At 49.2% G+C, this 11,267-nt stretch overlaps 1 protein-coding gene across 1 annotated transcript in view; it reads left to right on the top strand.

Annotated features, from left to right (window-relative positions):
• The window catches only part of SLC45A1 (solute carrier family 45 member 1), a 319,990-nt gene that overhangs the window by 54,404 nt on the left and 254,319 nt on the right, over positions 1–11,267 (top strand). The gene's annotated exons all lie outside the window — the stretch shown is intronic.

Here is an 11,267-nt window from a genome sequence, read left to right as displayed (position 1 = left end):
TGTTTGGATTTGAGGTAGATCCTGGATTGCACTTAAATTCAAAAAGTGATCTTGTGCTTAAAAAGGCTGGAGACCACTGCATTACATGCTCTAACAGAGCGCACTACTCCTTAGCAAAAGACTGACCTGTAGGACTGAATGTTTGATGTAGCGGGAACGGGAGGACTAGGTAATTTCTTTCCTCTTTCACAGAAACATTCAGGGCAATGTCATGGGACATGTGACCCCCCCCCCCCCCCAATAGCCCTGGACGGGTCGGGCTAGGTGCCAGAGCCTCTGGGCAGCTCCGGAAGACTGGCAGGGGCCTGGTGTCTGCAGCAGGGGTTGGAGTTCCTCTCACTCACCAGCATTGGCAGGGAGAAAGCAAAGTGATATGACCTTAGCCTGCTCCTCTCTTCCCCCCCACCACAGCTGCCAGCCTGGCACTCCCTAGCAGGAAGTACAGTGATGCAGCCAGCAGCTGGTAGTGCGGAGCAGGCTGTGACCACGTTGCTCCACTTCCCAGCCCTCCACTACTGCTGGTGAATGCAGGGGGGCTGAACCTTGCTGCTGCCTCCAGATTCCCAGTAGTCCCCTGAGCATTGCCACTTGGGAGGAAGGCTGGGGAGAAGAAGTAGGGAGGAGGCAGAGTTAGGATGTGATAGGGGAGGGAAGAGGGATAGTCTGGGGTGGAGGGGTGATTGTCCCTGCTCTGCCCCAGGCGAAGGGTGGCCCAGGGAGGAGTTATGTGGGGGACTGGTGCCCCCTGTGCCCCTCCTCACCAGTTGTCCCAGACACAATGTAAAGAATAACTATTGCCTGTGAGGCTCTTTGAATTTGCTGTGCACATCTAAGTGGTGAGATCAGCACAGAAAACTTCCTGTAGACGTGCTCTAGTGAGCCTCCTTACTGGATTATGAAACAAAGTGGAGCCTTAGAATACGTGTTCTGGCACAATCAAGTCAAAGAGGGCACAGTTGGTCATGACTGTCTCCTCTTTGCAGATAGGCTGTCACCTGAATCTGTGCTTACGCAGGGCTGCTGGACTAGATGCACATGTGCATTGGTCCAGAATCACAATTCCTCTACAAGTCATGAGGACTTCTCTCTTCTGTCTGTGCCAGGAGTGGGAAACCTTTTTTGGGCCGTGGGTTGCTGACCCACAGAAAAATCAGACAAGAGATGCACAAAAGTGAGAAACAAACAACCAACCCTTACCCCCAAACAACAACAAAAAAACCCAACCCACCTCACTGACATGGCCACTGACTAGGGTTACCAGATGGTTTCAACAAAAATACCGGACACACCTGACATGACATCACAATCTATATTACATCTTATTTAGAAAATACCGGACATTTATATTTTCTCACTTATTTTCTCAATTTGTTTCCTGAACAGAAAGCTCAAATACTGGACTGTCTGATTCAAAACTGGATACCAGGCATCCCTACCCCTGACTGAGAAGCAGAAAGACACTCCCCACATTCCCCTCACATAGCAAAGTCTGGGGGGAGAAAGCTAGTAGATTTTGTGGGAGAAAAGCTTCCAGGCAGTGCTTTACTATGCCAGCTGAGGGGAGAGGAAGTGGCAGCAATGTGGATGCTTTCTTGCACAAAAGCACATTGCTTTTGTGATGGTCTTTGAAGTCTGGATGCACTTTTGCACAATACGTTTTTGTGCAAGAACTCTTGCACAAAACCCCTGCAGGGTAGACAAAGCCCTAGAGTCACCAGGGGGTGGTATGCTCAGGGCTTGGGCAGTACTGGGGGGGGGAGCACCTCCCCCCCCCCCCCCCTGCTCCAGCCAGCCCTTTTCACTTGCCTGATGATTCTGTCTCTTTTCTGTATGGGGGTATGAGAAGCAATCCAATTCCAGGCACATCCCATTTTCCTGGCACAACCAAACCCTGACTTGCTAAGTTATAAGAAGAAGCTGAATACTGAATTTGGTGGTTCTAGCTCTTACTGTTTAGGTGTTCTCGGATAGACAGACAGACACTCTACTCTCCCTAATATATAGTAAATTGGTACAGGTCTCTGATGGGTGTAGCTAGAACTGCGGACATGCACCTCAGGGCTGTCAAAGTGGGGAAGAGTCCAACAAGTGTTTGCTGCTTGCATTGATTATCACAAAAATTTGTGTTTTAACCTGCAAATCTCTCCCCTACTGCTCAGTCTCTCTTCTCCTTTGCTCTTTGAGAACTGAAGATGACAAAACCCTGACATTAAAATTAAGGATGTTAAGGGTAAGTCGACTAGCAGATAAGCAAATTCTTATCAGATAGTCAGTTGAGTAGTCGACTAGTCGCTCCCGCCCCTCCCCCCCCCCACCTGCTGCCTTTATCAGATACCAGCGGGGGTTCTTGTACATTTCAAAGGAGGAATACAGAAGTGCCTATCGTCTAGATGAGTAGTCGATAGAAATTCCATCGACTACTCGACTAGTCAATTAACCGCAATTTAACATCTTTAATTAAAATCATTGCCATGGTGCCAGACTTTGACTTCAGGTGAAAGAGGAAGCAGTTGTTCATGGAGAGGCCTCCTCAGTAACAATGCAGATGAGACCTGCAAAGGGGGAGACTGCCTCTCTGTTGCTTTCTGAATAAATGCTTCTTTAATCTTCCGGAGCAAGAAAGTCCCTTACTGTGTCTGATTGCTTTTAGCATTCTGAGTAACTTGGAAACACACAGAACTGGCTCACCATCAGGGACGCCATCTGCACTAGCCTGGCAAAGCAGAGCCCAAATCCAAAGGTATATCAAATGAGCTAATGGGATCCGAGGCAAATTGGAATTGTTTATTTAGCTATTTGAGGTACTTTGAACAAATAATTTCAGTTCTCTGTTAACACACCAAGCACCCCTATGGCTGGGGAATAGTATTGTATGCAAGAAATAGACGGGGGCTGCTGTGTTGTTTTGTCAGAATTTAATGACAAGAGAAGGCTGGAGGTGGATTGCTCCGCTTCCTGCCGCTGGTGAGTGTGGGGGCTGGCCCAACCCCTACTGCTGGTGCCAGGCCCCTCACTAGCCCCCCAGACCACCCTTGGTCCCACGGCGGCCCCCAAAACAAAGGGCCCGGAGTAGTTGGACAAATGGTGCTATGGACAGATGGCTCTGCCTCTCAGCTGCTGACCCCTTGCTCTTCTCCCCCATGGCATTTGGGAGGGCATGTGACCCTTCGTGCCCTCCCACGCATTGCCCCTGATCTTCATGGAGAAAGGAACATTCAAAGGCCAGACTGCATGGATTGAGCTGTAAAGCTGAATGTTCATAGGGATCAAGGTAACAAATTGGGTCCTGGGGCCCAGGAAAAAAAGACCTAAGTCTCTTAAAGTCACCAGTGGGGAATGTAAATTGAGACACACACAAAAGAAATATGAACCCAGGAAGAGCAGACTCCAGGCGAGGAGGAAGCCACAGGGCCGCCTTTCTTTCCAGGGTAGGAAGTGATGGATATAGCTCTTTGGACACTGATCAGAAGGGAATTCATTTCCCAGCTGTTTTCAATTCTCCCTTGTTAGTTTTTGCTCCCACGGTTCTGAGGCAAATACCGGATCTTTGTGCCTACAGTGCTGTGCAGGAATTGCAGCTTTACTCATGTGTGACTCACAGGATACTGCAAACCACCTCCTGGAACCACTGGCCAGAGGTCATTGCAAAGAGTTGCAGAATATATGCCAGTGAGAGTTATTCAAAAGCATACCAAGCTGCCTGCTTGTTTGTATTTTAAACCCATGAGGGATGATTGTTTTTTGTTTTCTTAATTTAAGGAGACTGCTGGCCACTTACGAGAACTGAGGCTATGTCTACACTATACAGCTTTTAGCAAAGAGGCTGTGTTGACACAGTCCTGTTGCTAAAAGTCAGTGCTTGTCAACTCTGTTTGTTGACACTTTTGCAGAGAAAATACTTTTACCCCCCTATAGGATCTTTCACTTTGTGGACAGGAGAGTGTCCCTGCCTATGGTCACATGGGCACTTCCGTGGAAAAAAATTTTTCTGTAGGGGTGGAGGGCTTGCCTCCCCCAGCCCTAAATTCAGCTGTTGCCCATAACTGTAACCACGGTTTTGGGCAGTAAATGGTGATTCTTCAGCTCTCAGCATAGAATGTGAAGAGTGATTTAGGGACACTATAGCTATGTGCAGTTTGGAATAGGGGCAGCATCTTGGTCCTTGACACTGCAAAGAGCCAGAGAGAACAAGAAGGTGAGCAGAACCAGAGCCTGAGTCCACATTTCCAATAAGTGAGCAAAGGTCCATATCCCTCCGTGTCACCCAGTCACCCTGCTCCCTAGGCAGGGCCACTGAATTCCTTCCTAGTCCTGAGAAGAGATGGAAGGACAAGAAGCCACGAGACATCTGCCTTACTCTGCTTTTGTAGTCACATGCTACTCCTTAGGGGAAACGATTAGAAAAGTGTGTGGGAGACACTAGCAATCACAGCTGGAATGGGATGATGGTTCTTCGTAGATGTGGGTCACGGACCCCTCTCAAAAGCACAGCTACACCGTCTGCCTTGGCACATCACGGCACTGCAAACTGCCTGAGGGTACGTCTAGACTACATGCCTCTGGCGACAGAGGCATGTAGATTAGACTACCCGGCATAGGAAACTGAAGCGGCGATTTAAATAATCGCCGCTTCATTTAAATTTAAATGGCTGCCGCACTGAGCCGATCAGCTGTTTGTCGGCTCAGTGTGGTAGTCTGGACGCTCCGTGGTCGACATCAAAGGCATTTGTCGACCTCCCAGGTAAACCTCATCCCAGGAGGCATACCTGGGAGGTCGACAAATGCCTTTGATGTCGACCGCGGAGCGTCCAGACTACTGCGCTGAGCCGACAAACAGCTGATCGGCTCAGCACGGCAGCCATTTAAATTTAAATGAAGCGGCGATTATTTAAATCGCTGCTTCAGTTTCCTATGCCGGGTAGTCTAATCTACATGCCTCTGTCGGCAGAGGCATGTAGTCCCTGAGAGGCAGCTTCAGTAAGCCAGGGCCTAACTGTTTTCACTTGAACTGGAGTCTGAGGAGGATTGCTGGGTCACAAAGCATCAGTGTATATAAGGCAGGTCACAGGGCTGAGGGGTTCTGTTTCTCCTGATTATAAGTTACACATTTGCACAGTTTCCTTTGTGGCAGGATGCACGTTGGAGGGACAGGACTGCTGCGCTCTGCATAGGTATTTACTGGGAGCACACCTCTGTTTCCTGCTTGCCCCAGTTTCATATTCTGAGTATTTTCGGACTTAATGCAGAAAGATGTAGCCCCAGTGAGACTGACAGAGCCAGTTGAGCCTTTTTTCTTACAGTTGCAGAGAAAAGTGAATTACTGAATTCACCTCTGATAGTTTCTTTCATGTTCCTTTAGTGCTCTGCTGGTAGAGCTGCTCAGGAATTCTAGCTGGAAACTTTTCTACCCAGTGCATGGTAAATGCTTTGTTTGTATAAAGTGGCTTCTTGGCTCAGACTGCACTCAGGACATCATTCCACTAACATTGAGAATTTAGTTCCCTCATGCTCTCATCTCACTGGTGGGTCCTGTACACATCCTGTGTAGTTTTATAGACCTTCCCTTCAGACAGACCAACCCTTATAAAAGGGGGAGAGGAGAAAAAATAGAAAACACCTGCCTGTGTGATTTTACATGTCAGTTACCTCCAGCTGCAGCCAATTGCCTGCAAATTGTACCAGGCTGTGGGGTTTTGCTTCCATTAGAGCAGTGGTCTCCAACCTTTTTACACCCAAGATCACTTTTTACATCTCAGAACAGGTGAAGATCTACAGCCCCGCCCCTTCCTTGAAGCCCCAGCCCTTCCTTGAAGCCCGCCCTCTCTATTCTCCTCCTGTCCATCACTTGCTATCCCCAGCCCTTACTTATGCACTCTGGCAAACAGTTTATTTTTAAATTATGCGGTATATAAAATTAAAATCACGTGTTTATAGTTATGAAATAAATGGTCTGTTTTTTATTCGTGTTATTTAAATCTAAAATGAAGCATTTATAATTATACATTTTGTGGGGACAGAGTTCTGCGGCTGGGGGCAGGAGAGAGGGAACAGGGTGCTGGGAGGGCAGAGGACAGGGTTCTGCAGCAAGGGACAGAGTGCCAGTAGGGACAGAGTTCGGGGAGTGGGGACGGGAATAGGGACAGAGTTCTGTAGCTGGGAACAGGGGAGTGGGGACAGCGTTCTGTGGCTGGGGACAGGAGAGTGGGGTCAGTGTTCGGGGAGTGGGGACAGTGTTCTGCAGCTGGGGACAGGGGAGTGGAGACACCGTTCTGTAGCTGGGGCGTGGGGGCTGGGGAGTGGGGTGCCAGTGGAGGCAGAGTGCGTGCCTGCCCTGGGGCCAACCCCCCTCCCGCCCTGGCACAGGGAAGCCCTGCGCGTGCCTCTCCCGGGGCTGACACCCTCCCCCCCCCCGCGTGCCTCTCCCGGGGCTGACACCCTCCCCCCCCCCCACGTGCCTCTCCCGGGGCTGGCCCCCCCCCCTCTGCACGTGCCTCTCCCGGGGCTGACGCACCCCTCCTGGGCAGTGCAGGGAGCCGATGCTCCCTCCCGCAGTACACCCAGCAGAGCAGCTAGTGCACTTCCAGAATTGCCAGAAGTGGCGCTAAGCTGCAGGACTTCTGTCCATCCCCAGGAAGCCGACACTACCTCCATTTTCACTTGAGGTAAGTAGTGGGGCTTCTCGGGGGTGGGAGGGAAATGGGGGCGGGGCAGACAGGACGCCTCACAATCGACTGTTGGTGACCATGGGTCTAGTAGCACCTTAAAGACTAACAAAACGTGTAGATGGTATGATGAGCTTTCGTGGGCACAACCCACTTCTTCAGATGACTGGAGTATTAGAAATCCAGATCCAAGACTAAATAAGGGAAGGGGGGAGGGGAGAGAAAGGCAAAAAAAAAAATAGGGGGTAAGGAGAAACAATAAAAAGAGAGAGAGAGAGTGAGTAGATGGTTCAAATAGCTACAACAGGCTGACAAGAACAATTATCACCTCCATTGTTTGGAGTAATTTTCAGTAATTTTGTATCACCTGCAAATGTTGCCATTTACTGTTAATGTCTTTTTCAAATGCTTCAGGGGGTAGCCGAGTTAGTCTGTTACAGAAAAAAACAGCAAGCAAATGGTCTGGTAGCACTTTATAGACTAACAAAACATGTAGATGGTATTATGAGCTTTCGTGGGCACAGCCCACGTCTTCAGATGACCAGAGTTATGATTAGGGGATAAGGAAACTCTCTCCCCTCCCCCTTCCCTTCTCCTATTTATTTCGAGTTTCCTTATCCCCTAATCATAACTCTGGTCATCTGAGGAAGTGGACTGTGCCCATGAAAGCTCATGATACCATCCACATGTTTTGTTAGTCTATAAAGTGCAGCTAGACCATTTGCTTGCTGTCTTTTTCAAAAACATTTATGAAACATTTAACAGCAGAATCCAAACGTAGACCCCCTGAAGCCACCACTATTTATTCCTACTCTTTTTTCCTATCTTTTAAGTGGAGTACCTTTTTCATGATTAGCTAACAACCCTTCAATTACTTGAATGGCAAGCGTTTAATCACCCTGCCTCCCTCTGTTTATCAACAAGCTCCCTTGCCCTAAGAGATTCCCTGACTGAGGAATTTAAGCACAAAGTAAACAAAGCCAGAGCAAAGTGGAAGACTGTGGGGTTGAAACTTTATATACAGCACAATTGGAATGTGTCATAGCAGAAGGAAGGAAAAAGGTGGGTGTGTTCCCCTAACATCCCAACATTCCAAAGAATATGTCTATCACAGGAATGGACTGCCCAGAAGGGGCGGGGCCTAACACAGAAAGGGGGCAGGGCTAGGATGCTTCTGGGCTACTCTACCCCCAGACCATGATTGGTGTGGGGGTGGGGGAGCCCCTTTGCCCATTAGGCACCCATGCCCTGACAGGGCAGGAAGAGGCCTCTCACGCTCCCCCACCCCCAGGCCAATCAGGGCCTGGTGGTAGGGGAGTGCAGGAAGCCTCCTCCTGACCCGCAGGGAGGATGTGGCACTTTGAAGTGCTGTGCACTCCTTGCAGGGCCGGGGCAGGGCGAAGGAACCTTTGTGCAGCTCGTCTGACCCCAGGCCCTGAGTGGCCTTGGGGCAGGGGGAGTACGAAGCCTCTTCCCGCCCTACCCCCGCCCTGTGAGGAACACATGGCACTTCAAAATGTCATGCGCTCTTCGCAGGGCGGGAGGAGGCTTTGCGCGCTTCCCTCGCCCCCAGGCCCTGATTGGCCTGGGGGCGGGGGAGCTGCATGAAGCTTCCTTCGCCCTGCTCCACCCTGCACAAATGTACAGAACTTTGAAATGCCGTGTGCTCTTCGCAGGGCGGAGGAAACTTTGTGCACCTCCCCCGCCCCCAGGCCAATCAGGGCTTGGAGGCAGGAGAGTGCATGACATCTCCTCTCGCCCTGTGAGGAGTACTTAGCACTTTGAAGTGCCGCGTGCTCCTCGCAGGGCAGGAGGAAGTTTCGTGCGCTCCCCTGTCCCCAGGCCTTAATTGGCTTGAGGGTGGGGGAGTGGCAGAGCCTCTGCGGGCCGGATCAGCCCACTTGGTGGGCCAAATCTGGCCCACGGAGGCCCTTTTTCCCACCCCTGGTCTATGGACTACCTTTATAACAGCTCTAAAAACCAGGACAGACCACAGCCAGCACCATTTGTTTGCCCCTCAAGTGCTCCTTCTATCACCAGCCCCCGCTCCCACTCACCGGAGTCTGCAGCTTTCAGAATGCAATATTGTTAGAAGAGCTCTGTGTAAGCTCAAAAATCTCGTGTCTCACCAACTGGTCCAATAAAAAGATACTCCTTCCCCCGCCTTGTCCCTCTAACATCCAGGATATCTCAGTAGTATATCTGAGGCACAGAGCTTTTCCTCTTCCTTTGACTCTCCAAGAAAGCTGCATGCATTCATAGAAGGGTTACTTCTGTACATTCACACAGAACACTAGAGGTTACTAGTTCAGATTTATTACATGTTACATCATTTTATTGCAGCAACTGACTCATTAGTTCAGTTTATTTAGCAATTAAATGGAGTGAAATGAGGGAACAGTATCAGCTATTCCAGCACTGGCCCAGCTTACAACACAGCCTACTCCCTTTTCTAATCAACACCCTGATACATTTATATCCACTCCTGGACACAGCGAGAGAACAGCAGTACCTAGATATGGGCTAGCAAGGAACACCGTTTATGAGGAAACAGATGGGGTGAGATTTTAAAAGTCTGTAACCTTTATTACTGTCATGATTTCTGTGTATTATGTTAGTGCCTAGAATTCCCAGTCATGGCTCAAGATGCTATTGTGCTCAATGCTGTACATACAGTGTGAAGGAGATGCCACAAAGAACTTATTTAAGTCAGTGGTGGGCACATACCGGCCCATGGGACAGATATGGTTTGCCAGGGTTAGCCCCTGGCAAGCCACCATCGCTTTATTTACCTGCACAGCCTCAGGAAAGGGCACTTGCAGCTCCTGTTGGCCGTGGATTGCCATTCCCGTCCAGTGGGAGCTGCGGGAAGTGATGTTCTGGTCCATGTTGCTTTCTGCAGCTCTCATTATCCAGGAACAATGAACTGCAACCAATGAGAGTGGCACGCACCTGTACCTGTGGCTGTGCAGGTAAATACAGCAGTGGTGGTCTGCCGGAGCTAACCCTAGGAAACCACCTCAATTTTATTACTCATCCCTGATCTAGGTAATCATGAATAATATAACTGAATGAATTTGGACATGAAAGCAGTGGACTTTGTGAGCTTTTCACATGTGAAAGCAGAGAATATTTTTCCTCTGCTGCCCGCTCTACCATGCACTTACACTCCTAGCCACTGGCCTATTTTCAGAACAGTCTGTCCTGCATTTAGCTGCTTATTTTCAGAACCATGCAGGTGTATGAGCCTTCTCCTGCTGCCACTTGGACAAATTAGTTCACACATTGTTCCTTTAGCAATGCTGCTCAGGGATGAGTTAAGTGGGCTGCAATAGCAGCAAGATCTATGAAAAACACCCTTCTTCTCAAGTAGCATTTATGCCCCTGAAGCCTGAACTATCCCATAGATAATAAGCTGAAACCATTATATGAATAGGGTCAGATTAATCTTCTGTGGTCCCTGGCACCTAGGTTGTGACCTTACTCCTGTTTGGCCTTCCTCTGCCAGAGGCTCTGCCTTCCATTTGCATTAGGGTGGGGAGAGAGAAGTGAGTGGTGGGTAGGGTCTCCGGGAGAAGAGGCTGAGTGAGGATGGGCTCTTGGGGCAGAGCGTGGGGCGAGTAGGGGACTGGGGCGGGACTACAGTCCAGGCACCAAGGTCCCTGTTGAGTGGGTACCCAGGGCCATTGTAAACTTGGTGCTGCATATGAACCCTACTGGCGTGGCTATTGTTATCATCAAATGCAGCTGGAACTTAATAAAGTTAAATATCTTCTCAGAGAGAAAAATCTATGGTGCTTGTGTGAGAGAGCTTATGCTGTCACATGTATAATTCTGACAGACACCGAACCTGAGACTTTTGGAGCTTTGTGTATTAGCCTCTACCACTTGAGGTAAAAGCCAGCTGGCTCTTAGCTAAGGCTGTACAGCAAACTCATTCTTCCTCTCTGTAAGTGGTCCAAGTGCCACTACATGGGACAGTGCAACACACCCAGCAGATGTGTGGGTTACATGTGCACATGTGAGAGATCTTATGCTGTCACAAGTGTGAGTGTGTGGTGAGGACCATATTGCAGGAGGCCTTACCCTCACAAGAGTCTCTTGGTAATTAATGGAAATTTTCTGTGTGTAAGAACTTCAGCGTTTGATTCTGTGCACATGATTCACAGCAATCGGCGAGATCATTGCTCTATGAATATAGGCCCTTTCTTCTCTGGGTTGGTTTAACTTTTTATCACATCACAATCATGTGACTAGGATGCCTGCTCTGCAGGTTGCACAGGAGTGCCTGTATTTGGAGAGCATTAGAAAAACTCCAGGGTTTCAGTGGGACTGTGTATATGTAGTATGACGAATCTGGATCAATGGGAAAAAACATGTTTAGAAGCCTCACAGTACAGAGGATGACATAGAGTAGTGCTGCTGTGGTTGTGGGAGGACTTTGTTCCGGATGTGTTATGTAAAATGAGGCCCTGATATGGGAGCATACAGGCTATAGGAGTACACTAGTGCATTATAGTGCTGTCACTTGCTGTGTTCAGCAGATGGGGATGTTTTCACATCCCTGAGTGAGAAAGTTACAGCACAGTAAAGTGGCCACGTAGA

The sequence above is a fragment of the Pelodiscus sinensis genome, chromosome 24 (genome assembly GCF_052426305.1).
Source record: "Pelodiscus sinensis isolate ZL-2025 chromosome 24, ASM5242630v1, whole genome shotgun sequence".
In the NCBI taxonomy this organism is placed as follows: domain Eukaryota; kingdom Metazoa; phylum Chordata; order Testudines; family Trionychidae; genus Pelodiscus; species Pelodiscus sinensis.
The sequence above is the reverse complement of the archived record's forward strand: the minus strand, read 5'-3'. Positions and strand labels throughout refer to the sequence as shown.